Below are 26,535 nucleotides of genomic sequence, written 5' to 3'. Positions count from 1 at the left end.
GTACCCCCCAGGAAATTCCTGAAGCCTCCTCCAGGCCTGTGCCTGGCTCACTGAACAAAAACTCTATTCATCACTCTCTTGATTGGAACCTCCTCGCACCTGTAAACAGACATTTGTACAGTGGGCCCCAAATTCCGGCCTCCACCGTATCTTCTAAGTCGTAAACCTTTGAGCAGGCTCCGCAATTTATGCTTAACATGACATTCCTCTAACTAACACACGCAGATCAAAAGAAATGACCTTATCTATTCAGGCCTATTAGAATTACATGAAACGGGCCTGTGCACTCTGTAAACCTTTAATTTCTTAGTCTAAACAGTATTCTAACTTATTACACACAATGGTTATATGAAACACCTCTATAAAATATATATTTCAGTCTGATGATCAATAATACTTTGAATTACAACAACATTAAAAATCCATATCATGTGAGAGTGTAACAGCACCTTTCATTCTCTGTGAACTGCCACGTGGCCTACACATTTCTACGTTTAGCAGCATTACATTCTCCTCTACAACAGCCACATAACATGGTATTTCAACATCATTCTAACATCTCTACACACTTCTACATTAGCTTTTCACACTGATATATGCATTCTATTTTAATTAAACACTCTTATGTATTTTCACTCTATAAATTCGACACTCTTATATAAACTTTACTAAACTGATGCAACGTGCTTGTAAATATGGTGCACTTCTATTTTTTCTCGATTTGCGCTCTCTCAATGGGATAAGGAAAATGAAATAACAAAATAAATAAAACCACTTATCTTGCAGTAGCTGCATTGCCGAGTTGGCAATGCTGCGAGCACAAGGTAAGTGGTTTTCCTCATTTTTTCATTTAATTTTACCTATCTCGTCGTCTGTTGACTCCCCTCTACCCCATCCCACCCTACCCCTGTCTCACTGCCCCACCACTCTTACCTGTGCCGGCCGTGCCTGGTAGAATCAAATCTGATGATTAAGTAGAGATTTAGCCTGAACCACAGAGACAAAAACTGGAACAGAGGTCTCAACTGTCACAAGTTGTTAATAACCTCAGAGAAAAAAACTGGACGGAATATTCACAAGGAAGTGGCGAAGAGAGGTGTTAGCCTCCTTGGCTTAATGACACGCTCCGCCACTTCAGAAACGCAAGGCTGCACCATATTCACAAGGATGTGGTGCAGCCTTGCGTTTCCGACTGCGATGGCGCTAAGTTTAACGACTTAGCGCCAACACAGGCACCCTTGCACCAGAGTGCAAGGGTGTCTGTGCGCAGGGGAGATTTGTTTTTGTGTAGGAAGGTGTCCCTTCCTGCACATAAACAATCCTAAATGCAATTCTCTAACTTTCATGTGTGCTGCCTTATGCAGCACACTTGAAAGTGAAAGAATGGCATTTTAACCCCTTGGCTGCGGGGCACATTCCCCCGCTGTGCTGGGGGGGGCGCGTACAGCGCCCCGGTGCTCATGACGAGGTCAGCTTGTCATGAGCTACGGCGCTCCGTTGCTCATGACGAGCTGACCTCCCATGGAACGTTCAGCACAGCAGGGGAATCAGCCCAGCGTGCGAGCGTTCCACGGAACGGGCGAGGTCATGACGAGCTCAGCTCGTCATGAGCACCGGAGCGCCGTAGCTCATGACGAGCTGAGCTCGTCATGAGCACCCATGGGGTTAAAAAAAGGTTTGTTTATGTACAGGAAGAGACACCTTCCTGTACATAGACAAACCATGGCAATTTACGTTTTCCATGTGTGCTGCACAAGTCAGCACACATGGAAAGAGCAAAAACGAGGAGAAATAAAGCATTTCTCCTTGTTTCGCCTGTTTAAGACCAGGATTTTCCTGGTCTTAATTTTGGCGCTGCCTCCTATTGTCCTTGTGAATAGGGGGCAGCATCAAAATCAATGGATGTTGCGGTGGAACACCAAGCGCAAAACCCTTACCCTCCACTTTCACGCTAAATACAGCCTGAAAGGGTGCCTTATTCACAAGGCAGCGTTAAGCCACGTTAAGTGACTTAACACTGCCTTGTGAATAAGGCGAGGCCAGTGTCGCCATTATAACGTCACTGAAAGTGGCGTTGTGGTGGCAAAAGGGGCTTGTGAATATGCCCTTGGATTTTTCTGTTAGAATGCAGTTCACTGATCAAGATGATTTATTTGAATCTTATGGCGCAACTATACATGATACCGAACCTCTTCATAAAGCGATGAGAAATATAGTAATAAAGGAAAGGAAAGATATTAACAAGACATTGTTTTCTTGATTACTATAGAGAAGTTATCTATTCACAGAATTTGACACTTAATTTCCCGAGTCTGTAAAAGTTAATACAATTTTGCCAAGTATGCAATCTTCATTGGCTGCAGAAAACTTTATACCATCCAACACCATAAGCAAAAAGATGGAGGTGTCACTTAAAAGGGTTTATGCAGCTTCTAACTTTGCTTTTCGTACTGTATCATATGCTGCATATGTCACAGGCTTCCTAAGGGATACTCGATCACGTGACGTCGGAACACAGAAGACCGCACTGAGCTCTTGAGAACAATGAAGCTAATAGTTCATTTTGTATCTGATACACTTCCTCTGGGACTCATATAGCAGGAAGAAGGAACATCTGGATGAGACCATGGAAGTACACAAACATCCCCTATTTCTTACGTGCTATTTCTGGGAGCTAATCCTATTGGGCCTAAAGTAGAAGGGGTAATGAAGCACTTGCTTGAGGACAAAAACAATTGCAAACTTTTAGAAACAAAGCACAAGCACCAAGGTCTCCCTTATTACATTGTGGTCAACAGCAGATGGCACAAACCCAAAGATGGCGGACACATAGCTAGGGGCTTGCCCTTACTGAGAAATCCAGACGTGTCACTTGACTTGTGCATCTCCAACCACCCATAGTCTGACCATGCATCAATGTAAGCTATATACTAGTAGAAGGTCGGTGGCTCTATTTTACAGGTGATTGGAAAAGTCATATCGAAGATCAATGGCTTTTACAGATAACATCATAAGTTCACCAGTTAGAATTAAAGCATCCTTTTCTATTTGTATTTTGTCGTCAAAGCCCTCTGACAAAATATCATCCAGCAGAGGATCACAACAGGCAAATCACAACAGCGTCTTTAGGGGAAAAGGTATAGGAACGTTTTCAATTCTGTTTCTGAGACGAAAATGTAAGAAGAAATGAGACCCATTTTGGACGAATGTATGACTAAACAACTACTTCCTAAACCACGACTTCCTGAACCATGAAAGCTAAACAACGAGCAATGCTAAACCACTACTTTTTTTTCAACGACTTCCTAAACCACAATAGTGCATTTACGGAATCCCCAGTTTGCATTGTAAACATCACATTTATTTTTGATACTATGTTGGAAAGCGATAATAAATTATTAGATAAAGGTGTCAATTTAATCGGAACCACAGTTCCTAGTCTCATAAAGTTTACTTGCAAGGATCCTTGCAAAAACTGCGCATGAGAGCGCTCGCGCGCATGTACAGTTTTCACAAGGATCACCCAAAGATGGAAAGGAAGAGAGGGAGGGCAGCCAGGGGATGCCGCAGTACAGGTAAGTGTTTTTTGTTTTAGTTTTAATTGTCTAATTAATTGTTAATGGGGGTGGTGGAGGCGGGTGGCGGAGCGGAGTTCCACGGAGTTTGTTCCCAAATCCGTGGACCACCGCATAGTCCCGCTACACCAGCTACGCCCAGGGTTAGGTCCAAGGCTGTCAGTGACAATCCTTGTTGCTATGAGGGGGATGTCTTCAAAGTACTTTGCCAAGCTTAGGAGATCACACCCACAGGCTGTGACATCTTCTGCCCGGCAAAGTTCCGAGCAGGCAGGCAGGCGCCTGCGCATTTAGATCATGTATAGCATCAAGTTGTCAGACCTGAACAGGAAGAGTTGCTGTCAGGCTGACCTTTATGTAGCCTGAAAGACACTCTTCAGGTTGGGAAAAGGGTGTTGGGGCCCCCGCTCTTTAGAATGGGCCACTGCTGCAAAAATGAGATTTTTCACTCGTAAATGGATTTAATCACAAGTTAAATTATACAAAGTGAAGGTGTCGAGAGTCAATCTGCATTTTGGCCATTCCTTATTTCTTTGAAAATTTTGGGTAGACATTGAATAGTTTGAGAGCATCCCCAGGCCATTCATTCTAAAGGCACATCCATCAATGTGGCAAGGTTTGGTGATAATTGTAAACCTGCGACTGGAGGTGCTGGCAGCCTGCCTTGCATTATTTGAGGTCGTAAACATATTTTATATGTAACATCCTCCTCTGGGATGTAAGCTGTGATCATAGCACACATATCATTCACTAGGGTAATTTTATTTTTTGTGGATTTGTTTGCAGTTGGATATTTGTGGTCAGAATTAGTAAGGAATTCCATGAGCTCCGCAGTGTCTAGACACACCAGTGGTTGCCGGCAGGGGGCCATGTCACTTATTTTTGGGGACTGGCACTTGTTTTTCTGTATTAGACATTTTTCAAGAGTAGTATAGGGAAGAACAACACAAAAGTGATAGATCAAGGAAGAGAAATACAGAACAAACACCAAAAAAGGGAGAAAGCAGAAACCTCAAGAGTGATACAAAGGGAGGGCGTGGCCAGCACCATGACTGGCTAAGACGTGACTCTTCAGAGCTCCTGCTGGATGCCTCAATATCCGACATACTGACCAACCCAAACTGCACCAAATTGTTATCGGAGGTACCCCAGGCCGACCTGACCTTGGCGGACACGCTGATTAGCGGAATTGACCACAGAATATGAAGTAGCACCGGCTGGAAGGAGAACCCCCCTGGCGACTCAGCGATCCTAAAGATGGCGGCGTGACCGAGGGTCCGCGACCGGAGAGGCCCGGGACCCCCCCCAGACACGAGGACATCCGACGGACGCGTGGCGCTGCTCCACAGTCCGCCCGAGGGTGTCCACGCACAGATTAGACCTTGCTGGGAGCCGTACCGGGGTGTCAGGGAGCCCCGCCGGGTCTGGTGCCCCCTTACCAACATGGCGGCGGTTCCGGAGCCGGGAAGTTGAAACCATCCCGGTGCTCGCGGCGAGCGCAATCCCCGTGAAACTCCGGAGGTGAGGACAGGGGGAGGCTAGGTGGCACCCGGGTGCCGCAGAGACTAGGGAGTTGACCCCCCTGACCGCCCTTGCACTACACCGCCTTAACCAACATGGCGGCAGCTAGCATCGGGTAGTGTGTGGCGCATCGGGCTCTGCTGGCCGGCCTCAGTTTCCACTACAACGAAGGGGCGCCCACTATTACTACCTGGGGCGGGATCTGTGCGAGGGGGAGCCCAACGAGAACAAGAGGACGCACAGGGAGAGTACAGAAAGCGGGCGGAGGCCGCTCTGAGGGCCACGGAGGGAGAGCGCCCGGTCACACCGGACAGATCCGTTAAGACCTACGGGGCGTACCACGGTTCCTCGAGAGGGTGACCGCCGGCCCTTCCTCGTGATCTGCCCGGCTCCTGTGCCCTGCCGTTGGGCCACCGACTGACGACGTTGAGGACGGCCAGTCTTTCAGGCCACAATTAGCCGGAGACTTAGCTGACCCAGAAGACGAGAGGGAGGCCCGGCGCCCCAGGTGTGAGACGAGCTGAGACTCCCCCGCCTGACATCCCTGGGGGGACGAGGAACCGAGTATACAACCTCCGGTTTCCAAGTGGGACCCGAGACTGGTGGTGCCCCGTGAGCCGCCCAGGATATTCGATCGGACCCAGCCAATCATGGGGAAAAGGGACATCCCGCCTAAAGTGCCCAAGCAGGGGACAATGGACAACTTCACAGCTCCGCGTACGGCCTCGGTGGGCCCCAGCGACGCGTCTGGTGCGCGCTCGGACACTGCACTATTGATGGAAGCCATCCAGGCGTCCCGAACAGACATTCAGGAATCCAGAGCTGCCCTGGAAGTGAAAATAGGAGAAGTATGTTCGGAGGTGACACTTCTGCGCCAGGACTTTCGGAACCTTTCCGACAGGGTCAACTCTGCAGAGACACGAATAGGTGAGGTGGAAGACTCGATCACCACCCTACGCAAGGACATGGCGGAACTGCAGGCGTCTCACCACCAACTTCTATGGAAGGTCGACGATGCTGAAAATAGAGCGCGATGGAACAACCTCCGCTTTGTTGGCTTTAGGGAGGGAATCGAGAAAATGGACATGGGGTCCTTCCTACGCACGTGGCTCCTGGAGACCTTCCCGATGGTGCAATTCTCCCCCTGCTTCATCATTGAGAGGGCGCATAGGGCTCCCCTGGCGAAACCTCCGGAGGGAGCCAGACCACGGCCAGTCATTGCACGCTTTCTTAATTTCGCCGACAGGGACCTCATTCTAAGGGAGGCAAGGAAGTTGGGCGAGATACGTCTGGAAAATGATCATATTATGGTCTTTCCGGACTACAGCCAGGAGGTGCAAAAGCAACGCCGCGCCTTCGACTCCGTTAAAGCGAAGCTCAGAGACCTAAAGATCACATATATGCTCCTCTTCCCAGCTAAACTCAAGGTGATCTATAAAGACCAGTCACTTTTCTTCACCCACCCAGAGGACGCTTGGCAATGGCTGGAGGAGCGCCCGATCCTGAACAGCAGGGAAAGAGTCAGTAGAGACACATCAGAGAGAACCCTACATAGTGCAGCCCACTGGGACCTTCCTAAGGCACAAAGGCAGAGACTTGCAAGGAGGTCGAGGAGACAATTCCAGGCGACACCCTACCACGGCCGTGATATGGGACCCACGCGGAAAGGACGCTCGGCTTCGCCGACGGGGACAGCCGGACCAGGCTCCCGATCTGCTAGGCTACGATCGCAGGCCCGCTCGGAGGACGGCGAGGAGGATGACCTGACAGGCCGCACGTCTGGAGAGGAGGATCTAGGGGAAGGAAGCCAGTCCGCACACCCGCTGGTGGAGGAGATTCGTGTGCTGGAGCAGGACTTCTCTGGACAACTGAGTGCGCCGGAATCAGAGACACAAGACTCCAAATCATAAACCGCAGGGACATGGACCACTGAATGTCATTAGTGAGGCGCAGACGTCCACTCTCTGACACGCTCTTTGAACGGTGGTGTACACGGGCCATGGGAATAGCATCCAGACAGAGGAGTGGAGAGCACGCAAGTTGACATGCTTCCTTGTTTCACAAGTTTGATTGTTATTTGACTTTTTGTTACCTGGGTATTTGACAGGGAGGGTGTTTGTGGGTGGGCGACAGGCCTACTCCTGCGGAAATTTATGTCCTGTCTAAGGATAGCACCGGAAGGGGAGGGAGGCGAGGTGGTGGGGGAGAGGGAGTTCTCCCGTTTGTTCGGACGACGGTCCGGGGAGGGAAAGTTGGGGGGAACACGATTTCATTGAACACATGCAGCAGCGCGTGCTGAACTCGCGCTTCACCTACACATGCCGGGGCCAGGACGAAGGCAGATACCATGTTTACCAATGGCAAGTACCGTAGTCACTCCACAAGGGGGAGATAGGAGTTTGAGCATCCTGACGTGGAACGTCAATGGTCTGGGTTCTAAAATCAAAAGAGGCCTGGTAAATGCCTACATTAAGAGGGTGGACCCAGACTTTACTCTCTTGCAAGAAACGCACCTCAAGGGTACTCTGTGTGCCTTTATCGCTCGGGGGAGGCACAGGGTTTTAGCGCATGCGGGATACACATCGGACTCTAGAGGGGTGGCAGTCATTGTTAAAAAAACATCCCCATTCTGCATCACACGCACTTGGCTAGACCCCCAAGGAACATACGCCGGAGTGCAGGGCACCTGGAATAGACGCACCTACACGCTTGTCTCGGTCTATGCACCGCCCAAACTACAACCCCGTACACTCACAACACTTACCCATATACTCCTAGAGACCTCGGATACGATACAAGTAGTGGGAGGGGACTTTAACGATGTCATGCACACCGGCCGCGACAGATCTGGTGACGTGGCTAGGAGCGGACACCAGACCACACTCTGCAGCAAGATGTCAGCCATAGGTCTTACAGACATCTGGCGGTGGCTTCACCCGACACAACAGGCGTACTCATACTATTCTGGGGCACATGGGGTGTTTTCGAGACTCGACTATATTTTTATGTCCCGTCAATACTTGAAGGCAGACGATATTGCTGAATACAAAGCCAGGGGCATATCAGACCACTCACCACTGTATGTCAGTGTAGGACAGGCTCAGGGTAGGCACCCCGGATCATGGCGCCTGGCAGCATGGGACTTACAAAACACTACCATACTCAGAGGCCTAGGAGGTCGAGGAGACAATTCCAGGCGACACCCTACCACGGCCGTGATATGGGACCCACGCGGAAAGGACGCTCGGCTTCGCCGACGGGGACAGCCGGACCAGGCTCCCGATCTGCTAGGCTACGATCGCAGGCCCGCTCGGAGGACGGCGAGGAGGATGACCTGACAGGCCGCACGTCTGGAGAGGAGGATCTAGGGGAAGGAAGCCAGTCCGCACACCCGCTGGTGGAGGAGATTCGTGTGCTGGAGCAGGACTTCTCTGGACAACTGAGTGCGCCGGAATCAGAGACACAAGACTCCAAATCATAAACCGCAGGGACATGGACCACTGAATGTCATTAGTGAGGCGCAGACGTCCACTCTCTGACACGCTCTTTGAACGGTGGTGTACACGGGCCATGGGAATAGCATCCAGACAGAGGAGTGGAGAGCACGCAAGTTGACATGCTTCCTTGTTTCACAAGTTTGATTGTTATTTGACTTTTTGTTACCTGGGTATTTGACAGGGAGGGTGTTTGTGGGTGGGCGACAGGCCTACTCCTGCGGAAATTTATGTCCTGTCTAAGGATAGCACCGGAAGGGGAGGGAGGCGAGGTGGTGGTGCAAATTGAGGGCGCTCAGGCCAATCTTGGTGATGCTCTCATGCATCATTCGTCAGGACTGGCTGCAGGGGATTATGGGAGCCTGTGCTGGTGAGGAGCAGAAGAGCGGCGATGCAGGGATGTGGCAGGTACGTTATTTATTTATTTGTTGTCGTTCTTCCTCCCTCCCCCCCACCCCCCTTCTCCCTGCACGCCACTCAGCCCAGACACTAGCCACTACAGCAACTAAGACATGTGTACTTATCAGGGGATTAATGAGAGCTGCTGGCACCAGCCATTCCATACAGTATAAGGCCTCTAAGTGGATTGGGTCAACAATACAATAAGACACAAAAGAAGGCCTTGAAAGGTACTAGGAAATGTTTATTAAAAAAATCTTTAATGCAATTTCATCTGATATAAAATAGACCATGTTGAGAACATATTACTCTGCCTCGGAACGAAACTCCATTAGAGCCAATCAATCTTGGGCATTAGTATCTCTAATGAGCCTGGAACTTGTATCAAATCAATTCCAGGGGGCATCATTCTTAGGAAAATATATTCTATTAATTACACTTAGACTGATCACTTAAAAGTAATGCAATTCAAAAATACCAAAACCAGCAACTAACTATCTTAGTGGCATTGTTCTGAAACCATAAAGTCAATTATTGGAGTAAAGACCGTATTTCAAATGGTTGCAAATCCATTCACCATGCAAGAAAGAAAAAGACAGGAGAAAACTGTCTTGGAAAGTGCTAGGTGCCAAAAAGAACTGTGGCAAAGGTGCCATAAAATTTAACTGAACCGTGATCAATTGAGGGTGCATTTCATTTAAATATTTATTGTGGACTTTTGTATAGTGCTGTGTCTTTCAGTGACTTCAGAGCACTGGCTCACATGGAGAACAGAATGAGTGTTGGCAGGGGAAAGTAGAGCATCCAAATCAGGCTGCGTGAGAAACCATGCAAGTCTGAAAAGTTCAATTTTCAAGAGTTTCCTGAACTTCTTGAGGTTGGGTTCAGCATGTGGGCTAAGGTCAAGGGCTTTCTAGTATCCATAATAAGCATGCCAATTAGAGAAGTTACTTACTATGCTTATTAACACCTTCGATCAGCTAATTATATGAATATGTAAGTGGATCCAAAATTATTGCATATCATTGTGCATGAAGGTTTTAATGGGATTGACGTTAGAGAAATTATAGAACATTGTGCAGAGAATCATTTTATGGACGGATTATCTATACCTTATTGGAATGGTTGAGATGCTTCTATATTTCATTTTGCAGCTGCTATTAGGAAGAAACTTTATCAGACTCTCTTGATTGAAGAGTGCTTTACTTGGGAGTATTTACTGATAAATAACTGAATGTTAGTAGGCTAAGGAAACAAATAAATATAAATTATATATATTTCGATATAGTCTCAGTCATATCATGGGTGAATGTCATGATGTAGTGCTCCAATTTGTAACCTGTCAGAGTTGTTTGAAAATCAGAGGTGGACAATGTGGGCTATTTCTCCCTGGGTGTGCTTGAAAGATACACAAATGCTGCATTGTGGTAAATACTGTAAACAATGGCTTAAACATACGGTCTGTACTGTTCCGGGGAATATGATCCACACCTTACATATTATTTTTTAAACCTGTTTTAATGTAAGGAGAATTTTATGGTTGCATAATTGTTTTTACTGTAATCTTTTATGACTGAAAAAAATTCGAAATAAAGATTTTGAAATGAAATGATCCACACCGATGTGACAAGACTGTACAAATTGTAACGCCCAGTGATGTACTGTAATGCAACCTTCTAATAAAAAATATGTTTAAAAAATAAATAAATGATGTAGTGCTCCAAACCAGCCCACCTAAAAGGTCGATACTGGATTTACTTTGGAGACTTTTGACTTCCTTTCACCAGAGTCTATACCTCTTCAGAACTAAATCCTGGGAACTGTGACTTATGCTAGAAAAGAGGGCCTCTTCGGTGGAGTCTGTTGACTGGGGCTCTCTTTCATCAGATTCTGCACTTCTTCACAACTGAATCCTGATGTGGAACTCCTACTGAAAGGCTGGACCTCTTCGGAGTCTGTGATCTCCTTTTACTTTTTATTTTGATTACATTTGTTTTCTCAGTAAAAAGTGTAAAATAACTTTACAGTTGTTTCAAAGTGTTATACCCAACAGGAATGGCGATGTCAACAGAAGGAAACAGAACAAGGGCGTAGGTTTTAATCAAATTGTCAGAAAGCTGGAGCATTATACACAAGTGCAAAACCCAGTGGGGTGAGCTGCAATATAACATCTTAAGAAGCAGGTATACTATAAACATTCTGAATTTCAGGAAGTCTGGTTCAACTCTGAGGTGGCCTGGGATGGACCTTCAGAGTCTGCAGCTTTGACAATGAAGACATCTCCCAGTGGCCTGCTCACATTTGGGGGTTTGAATGATAAGAAGTGCTAGGGAACCCATCCTTACGCGACTTAATAGGTGATATTTCATCTGAGGCTGGACCTCTTCAGGGTAAATTGTGGGACCAGAGTTGCCTATATCACGATGGGCCTCAATATCGGCGAATCTCTCGATCTGGGACTCCGACTTCAACCTGGCTACCTGTGATGTGACTCATGGAATATGGTACTTCTGTTGGAGGCGGGCCTCTTCACAGGTAGATCCTGTAAACTAGGGCTCTATTTCAATGGAGCATGCGTCTACTTAAAGTAGTCTGCTCATCATTAGGCATGCAAGACTCCCTTCTTCATCACTACAGCCCCACCGTCACAGTTTGACTCCAACTAATATTATGTGGATTAATTCCACGTGTGTAAAATTTTATTGGGCAATCTTAAACAATATTATTGTTTAGATCTAAAAGCAATGAAGAAAAATAAAGCTAATGATAGGAAAAAATGTCTGTGAAGTATTGAAAAATGTGCCATCTTCTTAATGAGCGCCTAAGAGCACATATTATGTTGGCATTGGTAAAAGATTAACTTTGCTCTAATTTCACAACATGTTGGGAAATATATGTGTACACTACAAATCTAATGTGTTGTGAGAAATATTTAGCATCACCTGAAAATATATACTGAAAAACATACTATACGAAAATGTTAACTAAAATATGCAGATTGCAAAACCAAAGGCCACACAAAAGTATCTGCTTATAAAAATAAAAATCACATAACTCCACAATTAAGCATTTGCCAATAAAACAAGCCTAAGATTTGCTTTAGAAAATTAATTTAAAATAGCTTCACAAAAAGTGGTAAAGGTTCTTAGTAGATGATTTTGGAGGTTTTCATATCATTCTATATATTATGTTTGCAGATATTTTTTGCATTCTATAGTTTTTAAGCCTATATCTTGATATGCCTCCGGCGGCTTAAAAAAAATAATAATGGGAAGAGGGGTTTTGTTAGAAAAAATTGCCATGTCATATGTACCAGTGGAGAGCAGAAATCAGTTGCAGATCGGATATAGATACCCATAGTTATGTGATAATGCAGTTATAGACTAGAAGTAGAGACAGGGAACTGTGAAATCATCTGGATCTAAAACAGAATAAAGAGAGAGGGAGGGACCAGAAGACTCTCCGTAGAATTTAGGCAGACACCAAGCCTGTCACAACAAATAGACAAAAGTGCAGTGAGCACATGATAACAGTCCACTTGTAACACCTACCTTCGAATTCAAACCTGCCTGATGACCAAATCTGTAAGGAAAAAGCAAGAGAATATGAGAGAAACACAATTTTAATCAAACTAGACTGGGCAAATGAGGACTTTTGTGATGTCATCATTGAAACTAAGAAAAGACTGTAAAGGGGCTCAAATAAAACCCTGAGAGAGAAATCCCCAAACTTACAAAAGAGATATCTGTCAATAAAGTGGAGCTCCCGCTTCAAAGAGTGCAAAATCATAGCCGCGTAGTGTATTTGATAGCGGGAATAAAGCCCAGATGTTCAGCAATTGCAGCAAGGATCCTTCTCACGGAATAAGAAAAGAGAGGGATTCCCTTTTCCTACACTTGAACAGGCCATTTTTTAAATGGGCAGTATATTAGAGGGACAAGAATGGTGATCACTGATCCAACATAACATGAGCCAGCTACCACCCAGGTAGATAAACGAGGGCATGTCCCAGAAGCCCTCGGGTATGGTATACCTTACCAAGAAGAGATCAGGGATCTACAGTGAGGATCAAGAACCTCAAGCATGCAAATTATCACCACTGAGAAAGCTGGTCCTAATTCGCCAATGGAAGCAATCACCTCAGCCACCATTTAAGTCATGAGTTGGATAAGTGCAAGATAGCAAGGAAGAAGAGTTATGCACTCAAGAGTATCCGGAAGACAGGACAATTACAGATGGAGGGGAACCTGTCTCAGTTAATGGTAAACATGACTCCTTAGTTTTTAAATGGAGAACCTGATGAGATGCAAACTGAGAACAATGTCAGAAAGCCTGTAAAACAAAAATACATAAATAGAGCTACAGGAACACCACAAAAGGTATGTAAATCTGTCTGTGCAACTTGCTCTAGATCAGTACTGCTTTTTAGGTCTCGCTGAAGTCATCCCGTTAGGGATGCTTTGACGAGATTAAAGTAAGATATTAAAGTAAGGGCTTTCAAAAGTGCATCCAAAGTGCAGATCGGGTACAGTGCATGTGAGCACAACCACGGGCATTGTGCACAGCTTCCAATTGCCACCAGACACTTAGTGCGTGCGTGCCGCGCTCCGCCTCTGCTGCCACACGCATTCAGCTCACCAAGCTGCACACCCCCTCACCCCCATATGCTCGCTCGACAATGTCCCTCCCACCCTTCCTTTGATCTCTGCCGCGAGTTCTCACAGGCTCCTCTCCACCTCCTTCATTTATTGGCCCTCCCCCTCCCCCAGCACAGAGCGCTGTTTCTTTTTTTTTAAACAAATGTTAGAGTTTTACAAGTAGTGCAGTATCCTGCACAAGAGATTAAGCCAAAATGAAATTCCATCTGTTGTACAAGTTATATTATTGTGCATATTGCGTAGTAGTGTATCCGGGTCAGTACATTATGAATTTCAGTGCATCTGTTAGTTGATATATCTGCAAGATCTATTTCAAACAGCTTTCTCCCTCATAATGATTTTTATAACTCGCAACATATATCTTGCACTTCCAGTGATCTACAATATTAAAAACGTAACTACCTCCCTCCCCCATAGTTAACAATCGGTTCAGCATTAATAACAATGGATCACAAGAAAGCCAAACTGTGTTTACTAATAAAATCTAATACCGGAATGCCCCCACTTGTCTTTCCTTCGCCTGAACTGACGGTTTGCTTTTATCCTATTTACATGCCTTTATAATTTCTCTTTTTCACTGATGACAGCATTAATTCTTTTCATCACCTTATCTTACCAGTTTGATAAACATATAGTAACTCTTCTTTGTCCCCTTGGATGTCATCACTCGGATGATGCCTGCCGCCTTTCACGTTAGGTTACAGATCTTTATTTTTTAAAGAGAAGGTTTTATATGGTAAATATTGAATTGATATGTGTTTGTTTTAAAAAGTGGTTAACAACATTAAAACTGGGACTTCTCTCTAAATAAAAAAAGAAGTAAGCGTCCAGTGTGCCCCACAGCTGCAATATGGTTAGCTCATTTCTAAGCACTTAGGGGCATATTATCAAGGGGGTTTATCTCCGCTTTTTTGGCTTTAAAAGCCAAGAAAGCTGAGATAAAAGTATCTCCCTATTACCAAGCTGTCGCTAACACCAGTTAGTGACAGCTAATAGGAGATAGCGACCATCTTGGGCCCCGCTTTGCATGTCAGTGATATTTATCACTAATGACATGCAAAGTGGGCGTGCCAAGATGTTAGCGACTGGAAACAGTCGCTAACATCGCTATCTCCTATTACCAACTTTTGGAGATATTCGCGCTAAGCGCGAATATCTCCAAAAGCTAACACCTGCCCTGAGCAGTTCTTCACCATGTTATCCAATGGGAGGTGGATAACATGGCTAAGAGCATTTGCTCGATAATGCATGAATATCGCTGACTTTTCAGCGATATTCATGCATTGCGGCCGTTTTTTATCGCATTTGCGATAAACCTTGCTAATAGCAAAGTTTATCTGCGATAAAAATCGCCGATGTGCGGCGATAATTTTTGTATCTAAACAAGTTAGAGACAAAAATTATCGCTAGTTGTTGGTAATATGCCCCTAAATATTTTGGCAAACAAGGGGGCCTACAGAGAGTTACGGCATTTTGCAGAGGATCACACTGTTTGGTTGATTCAATGTTAAATCACCGCATTCTTCAGTTCAAGCATTTTTTAGCATAGTCTGAGCACGGAAACTTCACTCTAATACCCAGCAGCGAGAAACCCAAGAGCCAAACAGAAGCACAATGTATCCCCCATCTCTCCTCTAATACTGCCAGGAGCCTGGCGAATGCGTTAGTAATATGCACAAGCAATTACTGCCGCAGCTTCCTGCCTGGCTTCCCTAAGTTTATTGTCCCAGACAAGGTCAACAGCCAAGGGAGCAGGCAGAGAACGAAGTGACTCCCCACGTTGATCTATACCTGCTATGCGACCCACAGCGAAAGCATTTCGTTCACAGTGGCATCCTTCTGGTGATCTAGCCGTCCATTCTTTGTGGTGCATCTACCTATTCATCCTTTCACTATTTTATGCAGCTATTGGTGCACTGTTCTATCTATCCATCACTCACTCCCTAATTTATCCATGCAGTCATCCTTTCCTTTCAGGCATTCATCTATTCACCCACTCGCCCTTTATCATTTCTTTAATTTATCCATCTAGCCTTTCTGCCTTCCCCCATCCATCCACCCTTCCATTCATCTACCCGTTCACGCATTCACACATTTATCCATCCATACACACTCCAGGCCATTTATCTTTCCTTTTACCCATCTATCCATCCATCCGTTCACCCATTGATTACCTCACCCTTCAATCCATCTCTTCTTTCATGCATCCCTCTGGGCTTTCACCGTTCTAATATTCCATTCATTCATCCATCCTTTCACGTTTCCATCCATCATTGCATCTGTCCTTTCACTCTTCCATTGAACCACACTTTAGCCTTTCCTTCTTTTCACCTTTACTTCTTTTTCCCATTCTTGACATGTTGTTTTCCTTCACAGATTCTCTCAGACTGATTGAATTCCAAGGCTGCCTAGCCTTGATTACACCTCATGTTTTTTTCTTTACCCACCATATATTACCCTGCCTATTTATCAAACTCCTGCAGTTCTTCTTCATTCCTCATTTCTCTATTTGCCTTTATTTTTCTATCATTGTTTTCCTTTTTCTTTGTCCTCTTTCTGTCTTTCTCTCTCTTGCTGAAAGTCTGATGATGAAACCAAATATGTCGGTGCCCCCCAAAATGAGTGCTGCTGCCCACTATGATCAACAGCCAGCACAAATTAAGCACTGCCTAAATAAAAAAATATATAAGCATCCAGTGTGTCGCACAGCTGCAATATGGTTAGCTCGTTTCTAAGCACTCCATATTTTGGCAAACACGGGGGCCTACGGAGAGTTACGGCATTTTGCAGAGTATCACACCGTTTGGTTGATTCGTGCACGCCGGGCTTCAATGTTAAATGGCCGCGTTCTTCAGTTCAAGCATTTTTAGGTCTCGCTATAGCCATTGCGTTAGCAATGCTTTGCGAGAGTATAGTAAGAGCTCTCAAAAATGCTCCCAAATTCTGCAGGGGGATCAGGCACAGTGCATGTGCGCCGGGTGCCCACCATTTGTCCGCCTGCAGCTTTGGGAGCAATTTCGCGGCAGCTTTGATGTTCTCAGTGAGCAGCGCGGCCACTGAAACCATCAAAACAGCCGCGAAATGCTCACCATTTGTCACCCCCTCCCTTATCCCAAGATCCTGTGCCCTCTCTCTATTTCCTGCCTCTTACCACACAAAACAACCCTGCCCATTTCCTTTACTCTTTCCTGGGATGGTCATTTCAAGTGAACCCATCATAATGAAAAGCACACACTTCGAACGATGCCACGGCATAAGAATTACACATATACCAGAAACACTCAGGACGCACATTACTATGAAGACATTAAGCAAAACACAAAACATTAAACACATATGCCAACAGTCACGAAGCGCAAGTGTTTTAAAGCTCAAACTAACTTTTTCAGCCTTCTCAGGCACAGAAGGTCCTCAACTATTATGCAAGTTAGGAATAAACCCACCCCCCACATCTCTGTTCCCAAATATTAGATTGCGTGCATGTGCATACATTGACTAACAGAAATGCTGCAGAGTTATGCTCTGTGGAGAAGGAGTCTGGAGAGAGGTGCAGTAGCAGCTTTCTTTCACTGGACTAAACAAACCTTGTCAAGAGCAAACTCGACGTCAAGAGTGGGGGCTCCTTGCACGTGTCTTGTAAAGCAAAGTTAAACAGATGTAATATATTACATTGCTTAAGGCGTGATACAATTTAAATCACCACTTCTAAAATGACTTCTCCTAATAATTAAAATTCATACACATTAAATTTTACACACACACCTCCACACACACACAACCCCACACCCACACAACCCCACACAGACAACCCCACACACACACAACCCCCACACACACAACCCCCACACACACAACCCCCCACCCCCCACACACAGCCCACACACACCCCCACACACAAACCCCACACACAACCCCACACACTCCCCCACACACAACCCAACACACACAACTCCACACACACACAACCCCACACACACACAACCCCACACACACAACCCCCACACACACAACCCCCCACACGCACACCCCCCACACACCCCACAACCCCCACACACACACCCCCACACACACACACCCACACCACCCACACACACACAGCCCCACACACACAACCCCACACACACAACCCTGCACACACAACCCCCCCACACACAACCCCACACACAACCCCCCACACAACCCCCACACAACCCCACACACAAACCCACACACAAACCCACGCACAACACACACAACCCCACACACAACTCCAAACACAACTCCACACACACAACCCCACACACACAACTCCACACACACAACCCCACACATACACAACCCCCCCCACACACACACACAAACCCCCCCACACACACATACACCCCCCCACACACACACACACATCCCCACACACACCACACACACACAACCCCACACACAACCCCACACAACCACACACACAACCCCACACACACACCCAGACCCCCAACACACAACCCCCCCACACACACAACCCCACACACATACGCCCAGACCACACAACCCCACGCACACAACCCCACACACACAACTCCACACACACAACCCCCCACACACACAACCCCACAACCACTCACCCCACACACACAGCCCACACACACAACAACCCCACACACAACCCCCTTCACACACAACCCCACACACACACAACCCCACACACACAACCCCCTCACACACACAACCCCACACACACACAACCACACACACACACAACCACACACACACAACCCTCTATCTATCTATCTATCTATCTATCTATCTATCTATCTATCTATCTATCTATCTATCTATCTATCTATCTATCTCTCTATCTATCTATCTATCTATCTATCTATCTATCGCCCTCACTCTATCTATCTAACGCCCCTCACTCTATAAATCTATCTGTCTATCGCCCCTCACTCTATCAATCTATCTATCTATCGCCCTCACTCTATCGCCCTCACTCTATCTATCTATCTATCTATCTATCTATCTATCTATCTATCTATCTATCTATCTATCTATCTATCTATCTATCTATCTATCTATCTATCTATCTATCTATCTATCTATCTATCTATCTATCTTTCTATCTATCTATCTATCTATCTATCTATCTATCGCCCTCTCTCTATATATCGCTCCTCACTCTATCAATCTATCTATCTATCGCCCTCACTATGTCTATCGCCCTCACTCTATCTATCACCCTCACTCTATTTATCTTTCTATCGCCCTCACTCTATCTATCTATCGCCCTCACTCTATCTATCTATCACCTTCACTCTATCCATCGCCCTCACTCTTTCTATCTATCTATTGCATTCACTCTATCTATCTATCGCCCTCACTCTATCTATCGATTGCCCTCCCTCTATCTATCTATCGCCCTCACACTATCTAATTATCGCCCTCACTCTATCTATCTATCGCATTCACTCTATCTATCGCATCACTACAGCATCACTCAGCACCACCACAGCATCACTCAGGGGCACCACAACATCACTATGCGCTACCACAGCATCACTGAATGCCACAGCATCACTCGTCGCCACCACAACATCACTCAGCGCCACCACAGCATCAATCTGTGCAACCATTCAACAACAACTGGTTCAAATATGTTCTCTCAATGTTTCAAGCTTTATTACAAATGTCACAAAAAGATGTTAATATTTCACTTCTGTTCTTGGATTTTCGTCACAATAAAATGCACTGAACATAATCTTCACAAAAGGTATTTACAAAAGTTTAAGCTATTGCCATTATAAATTACAATAACTTTTATTTAAGGAATAATTATTAAAAAAATTAAAAGCCATTGTTATTTGTAATATCAATACATCTAAGTCACGGGAATACAACACATATTGAGGTACTGGGTTTTTAGGAACCGGCACAGAACCGGCAACCCAGCGGTGTCAGGGTACACCCAGAGACCTCGGGTTCTTCCTGATTCAGACTACAGAAACTCGGAGTCTTCTAGGTGAAGTCAAAGATCGATTTTATTGGCTGCAACCAAGGTAACAGGTGTCCTAGAAGTACAACACACGGGAAGTATATTCTCAGGAGACTGCTTCTCTTTACAAAGTCAGGCTTCTCTCTTTATACAGAATATTCAGCTTCAGGCAAACATTCTTCGAATTTGCAATACATCATTTACAGTTTCTTGGTTACAAAAGAAAAGCAGAGTCATGATGACATGTACATATTTCACGTCGTGCTGCCCACAACAAATCACCCAGTAGGGCCCAACATTTCATCAGATATCGGTGGACCCCCAATAAAAACGGGCACCTCCCCACCATAAAGTAAGTGAAGCAAGAAGAGTAGAGACAGATGGGAGCAAGATACGGCAGGTGTGTGCACTGAAATGGTTTTATGGTTTGTTGAACCTTGATGCTATCTTGTTCGGCCACTGGGAGGGGAACTGACCTAACGAGTTCGGCCTGGGGCAATGGTTCCAACTTGCATAGGTCATAGGAAAGTCGATTAAGGAGTATGTGTCCTTGTGGAATTGAATTCAGCTGGATTAAGGCCTATGTAAAGGGCAACACATAAATGGAAGTCAAGGGTTCAGAACGCAAATAATGATTTCGAGGTGAAATCGTTACTCGAATATGCTGAAAATAGTTATACATGGTGTGTTCGTCATTCTCGGTCTTTTGATACCAAATTCGTCATGTTTCGGAGAGTTTTAATTCTCGAGTCCAGAATGATCACACGAGTCCAGATTTTTCAGAACCACAAACCCTCCTTTTGCCCTTACATAGGCAATTAATCTATCCTTATGTCAATCTGAGTCCAGATCTATATTCCTAAAGTCTTTGAGATGTTGCTGGAACATCATTCTAGTACTCAGTTCATCTCTTGATACAGGCTTCCTTACACATGATGTGACACAGAGGCCACATATTGCAGGAGCACACTGTATGCACAGACAGAACAGGAAAAGAATGGTTAAGACCATCCCAATGACCTTTAGAATTTTCCATCCCCAGGCGGATATCAGTTCCCAGAACCATCCTACTAACGACCAATCTCCTTTATCCACATGAATAGATTCGGAAATCTTATGTAGTTTGGAGATGGCCTGGTACACTGTTGGAGCGTTATCTGGGATGAAAATACAGCAACTTGATTGGATCAATCTGCATACCCCACCTCGGTCTGCAATTATGACATCTAACACGACCCTGTTCTGATGGGTCATAAGTCGATCCGACTGGAGCTCAGCAGTCAAGTTACTAAGGGCACCAGCAGTTTCAATCACGGTGGATTCAACCACCCTTGTCAATTGGAGAAGTGTGGCTCACTGGTTAGAGGCGGCAGACCCGTAAGCAGAGAACGGCCCGGGACCAGGGTTCGATTCCCGACGCGGCAGGGTCGTGGACCAGGGTCAGCGGACTCGATAATTCTTGCCTTGGTGCCTACTCTAGTCAGAGACCACACGCGGCAACTCTGGGCATCAGCTTGCCTCATCTTCACAACGGCCCCCCCAGATCGCCGGGGATGCTTGGTCGCACCTTAGAGATACCCATCTGGGACCATCTCTCAGGGTGAGCCAGGACGGGTTCCCCAGCGGTCGAAGCGTGGAGATACTCCTCCGGGAGTCGATTCCTAGCGCTATATAAACCCGCAATTAAATTAAATTAAATTAAATTAAATTGCCTTATGTTCCTGCTGTTAGCCATGGATCCCCAGAACGGCAGAAAACCCTTTGCAAAGTCCCCAAATTATTGACCTGCAGTGTCTTCTTTACTCAAGACACCTCTAACCTGTCCTGTGGTAGTCTGCCGCTGCTGTGTAGGTGGGAGGCAACAGGAAGGAGACAAAACATGAGCCCGCGAAGTCAGGGGGCAACCATGTATAGGCTCTATCATGACAGATGAAATAAGTACCCTTAGCTGCTAGAAACGCAGGGGAAGTATGTTTCTGTACAGACACTCTTCCCTAACTGAGCTCTGGGATTCCTGCCAATACCTTGCAGACAGAGGTTGCCCTGATGGGGTACAATCCAGATCGGGGAAGACCTTTTCGGTTGCTGTTTCTCACTTACAGTGGCTCCATATCCGGTCACGTTCCAACCTACATATGCAGATATCTCATCATCCGGAGTATTTTCATAAGAAATTACTTCCTTAATCATGTCAACTATTCCTTTGACTAGGGCGCTAGTCTTGAGGTTGTCTTTTACAGAACGTAGGGGTTGGACTTCTCGTGCATATATGAACATCGTTCTGAATGCCCACAAAGAACCATTATGGCTGAAAGGCAGGACTAGATAAGGGATACCTTTGTCCGTATTGTGAGGCATAAGGCCACAAACCCAACAGTTAGTTGTGTTCATTACCAGTTGGTGTTGGTGTAAAAGCTGAACAAAGGAGTTATTAATAAACTCTAATCTCCTAGCTGATTCGTGTTCAGGAAGGGAGTGGAAAGAATGGGAGGAAACAGTAGGAGGAGGTGTGGGTGATGCAGTGGGTGTAAATGTCACACGAAAAGAGAATAAAACATAACTTATTAAAAATACCATTACACTAAATAGCATAAAAATGCACAATATTATAAAACTTCTCTTTGTCATCACGTTGCACAATTTGCTCTTAAAGTTCGTTCGTTTGGCAGGTCTCTCCACATCAGGAAACTCCATCCTCTCTAGAGTGCTGCCCGCGGTGGTAGGTTGATTCTGCTAAAGGATGCTTCTGTCAGTCCAGGGCAACTCCCTTAGACCAACCAGAACTACCGACCTAACGTCGTTAGCTGCACCCCAAAGACTTTTTAGGCAACCGCGGCCCTAGCAGCGGAAGCCAGATGGCGGTTCGAAAAAACAAAAATGAGCAAGTTTCTTGGATGGGAGAGCTGCACTGTCAAAAATAGTACTTGGGAGGAGAAAAAAAAATCTGTTTATTAGTCCATGGATCTTGGTCTCGAATTGCAAAAGAAATTGCTTTTATTAGTTTGTTTTTCTTGGTCTCAAATTATATCGTTGTCTTCCAGGTATTGTCTGATCCTGGAACAAAAGTTCAGACTCTGTAGTGTTCACTCGCTTGGATGGCGGCACAGCTTTGCGCAAAATGTTCTCGTTTTCATGTTCAAAGTTAGTTCCTTCTATGTGTGCATCACTGCAAGGTGTGACATGTGGCACGGTTACGGGTTCTGGGTCAGCGACACCCTTCTGGACCCACTGGTCATAAGGCAGAGGGAAAGGGACTTTCTTACAATGGATCCCGTGGACCCAGTTGGCCTTCCCCTCCACCCGAACGGCTGACCTTGTGGAAAGAAGGACGAGGTGCGGTCCGGTCCACCTGGGCTGGTCGTTCTTCGTTCTTTGGAAGTTTCTGACAAGGACCCAGGAACCAGGGTCAATGGCGTGACCCGGAGTCTCAGAGACCGGAGGCAGGGTGTCGTGAACCTGTTGATGCAAAACACGCAATTTAGCCGTCAATTCATACAGATAATCAAGCAATACAGGGTGTTCAAGCTCACTAAATTTTGTGGGTCTAGGCACTCCCCATATGTTGGCTGGCCGGCCAAAAACGATCTCGTAAGGGCTGAGTTTCACTCGTGAATGCACAGTCATTCTGGTGGACAGGAGTGCTAAGGGTAGAGCATCAGGCCATTTAAGACCTGTGCTCGCTTGGATTTTGGCCAGTTTGAGTTTTAAAGTGCCATTGTAACATTCTACTAATCCAGCTGATTGGGGGTGATTTGCAGTGTGGAACTTTTGCCGAATACCTAGCCCTTCACACACTCTTTTCATCACACGACCCACGAATTCACTCCCGTTGTCAGACCAGACCATTCTAGGCATTCCAAATCTGGGGAAGAACTCTTTCACAAGGGCTTTCACTGTGGACAAGGCAGTGTTGTCTTTTAGGGGATAGGCTTCTACCCATCTTGAGAAGGCACAAACAACAACGAGTACGTATTTTAAGTTGTTGCACCTTTCCATGTGGATGAAATCTAGCTGCAAAACCGCGAACGGATACGTAGGAGGTGCAAAATGACCAGCTGGAGTTGGGGTTCCCCTAACAGGATTGTGCTTCAGACATACCATGCAATTCTTGACGACATTCTCTGCACACTTGGGAATTCCTGAATTTTGCCATACAGGAGCCAACAACTCGCAAATCCCTTTCACGCCGATATGAGCCATCCCATGAGCCATTGTAACCACTGCAAGCACATATGCATCGGGTAACAACCATCTCTGATGCTCTGTCAATCCAATCCAACAACCATTTGTATCCATTCTTCCCGTACTTTCTCTCCACGTGCTCAATTCTTTCTCTGTGGCCTCAGCTTGGATGGACTTCACACTCTCTATCGTGTCTTCACACATTCCAACATCACCAGTCCATCCTGCAGGGCCTGCAACATACATTCGGCTCATTACATTCTTTGACGTTTCTTTCGCGGTCTCATCAGCAAATGCATTTCCACGACCAACATCATCAGTCACCTTCTTGTGAGCACTACATTTCACAATCGCCATTTGCAGGGGCAGGGTCAGTGATTCAAGAAGCGCATTCACCAACTGACCATGCTGAATCTTAGCTCCATGCGAAGTCAGGAACCCACGTTCTCTCCACAATCGTCCAAAACTGTGAGCCACTCCAAATGCATACTGACTATCCGTGTAGATAGTCACTTTCATTCCTTTAGACAACACACATGCTCTCGTAAGTGCAAATAATTCTGCTGCTTGAGCTGAATTATGCCGGACACGTGCAGCCTCAATAATTGTATGCAAAGTCGTGACAGCATATGCTGCAGTCGTGTCACCATTCCGGAGCTTGAAGCATGAACCATCCACCCATAATGTACCATCACATTCAGCAAGAGGAGTATCGGATAGATCTACTCTCCCTTTCGTCTCTTCCTCTGTTCTAAGAAAACAATCGTGCTGTTCTGAAACATCTGATTCCTCTGCAATTGGCAACAATGTGGCTAGATTCAAAGTACTGCACCTTTTTATGTGCACATGACTCGCTAACAGTGTCAATTCGTAACTGGACAATGGAGCACTAGTTAAGTGCTGTGTCTTGGTTCTATTTAACAACGTGTCTACTGCATGTGGGACCATCACGACTAGTGTATTATTCATTACTAGGCCCGCAGACTGTCGAATAGAAACAGCTGCTGCTGCTGTGGCTCTTAAACAACTTGGCAACGCTTTAGCTACCAGATCCAAAGTCGACGAAAAATAGGCACATGGACGCTGCCTACCTCCAAACAACTGAGTCAATACAGACAATGCAAAGCCCTCTTTCTCGTGGACATATAATGTGAAAGGTTTACTGTAGTCGGGGGTACCTAACACAGGAGCCGAACATAATGCTGTGCGCAATTCGAGAAAACTTTTCTGACACTCTTCAGACCAAGGAATGGGATTGGGCGTATTTTTGCACGTCAATGCCACCAAAGGTTTGGCCAATAACGAAAAATTTGGAATCCACTGTCTACAGTACGATGTAATGCCCAAGAAAGTTCGCACTTCTCTCTGTGTTCTTGGCACACTCAATTTCGCTATTGCCTGAATTCTTTCTGGGGTCAGTTTCGTTCCCTCCTTCGATAAGAGGTGACCTAAGTAGGTCACTTCTTGTCGGCAATATTGTAGTTTGGAAAGTGACACCTTATGATGCAAATCACACAGATGGCGCAATAATGACAGAGTTGCCTTTTTACAGATTTCCTCAGTATCTGCAGCAATGAGCAAATCATCCACATACTGCACAAGGGTAGCACCTTTAGGTAAAACAATCGTATCAAGCTGTGTTTTTAGAGCTTGACTGTATATTGATGGACTTTCACAGTAGCCCTGAGGAGCGCGTTTAAAGTGGAAGCTGCGACCTCCTAAACTGAAGGAAAAAATATCCCTGCTCTCCTCAGCAATCGGGATGCTGAAGAAAGCATTCTTCAGGTCAATCACCGAAAACCAAGAGGCAGATGCTGGGATCATAGTCAATAATGTGGTAATGTCGGGGACAACTGGAAATTGTGGCACAACTATTTTATTCACTTCTCTGAGATCAATCACAAATCTGTACACAGGTGGCTGAAAGGGATCGGTCCGTTTAAAAACAGGCAGAACAGGACTATTGCAAACGTTGCCTGGTGTTTCTTCAATCACATCCTTTTCAATCAATTCGTAAACGATCGCTAGCAAAGCTTTTTCACCCTCACTAGATATCCTATATTGTGGAATTCGTGGCATTTGAACATTGGCTTTCAATGTTACAACATATGGTGGTATTTCTAAAAGACCCACGTCATTAGAACCGGTGGCCCAAAGAATATCTGGAAGAAGCGACAATTCTGCTGGAAGTTTATCCCTCGACAAATACATGGGAGAAACCACTTTTCTACCTAGAGTAAGTTGTACTCCTGAAGGAGAACAGTACAAAGTTGCATATAATCGTTTTAGCAAATCCAATCCTAGCAAGTTTTCACCACAACCTGTTGTCAGAATGAGGGGTGCTTCGAATTCGCAAGGACCAACCGAAAGAGACAAAGGGTCAGAAATCGGATTTCTAACTGGGGCGCCAGAAAAACCTACAGAAACGTTCATTTCGCCAGACAAAGGTGCGCCAGGGAGTTTGGAGTGCATAATAGAACTCTTTGTAGCACCAGTATCCAGCAGAAAAGGCTCTGACACACCTGATGTAATCACCTCAACGTATGGTCCACTCTGATCTACTGGAACTGAAACGACTCCCTCTCTTTGTCCATGGCTGTCCTAGCAATCGTTACTTTCCCAATTTTCACCTTCTGTATAGTAATCATCATTATAGTACTGAGCCGTCCTACCAGAGGCGTTATTCTGCTGATCGAACTTATTCATGGAACTTTGTGGTGGAAGAGACTGCGTGTTCTGGGGGA

The sequence above is a fragment of the Lissotriton helveticus genome, chromosome 3_1, assembly GCF_964261635.1.
Source record: "Lissotriton helveticus chromosome 3_1, aLisHel1.1, whole genome shotgun sequence".
Lineage (NCBI taxonomy): Eukaryota > Metazoa > Chordata > Amphibia > Caudata > Salamandridae > Lissotriton > Lissotriton helveticus.
The sequence above is the reverse complement of the archived record's forward strand: the minus strand, read 5'-3'. Positions refer to the sequence as shown.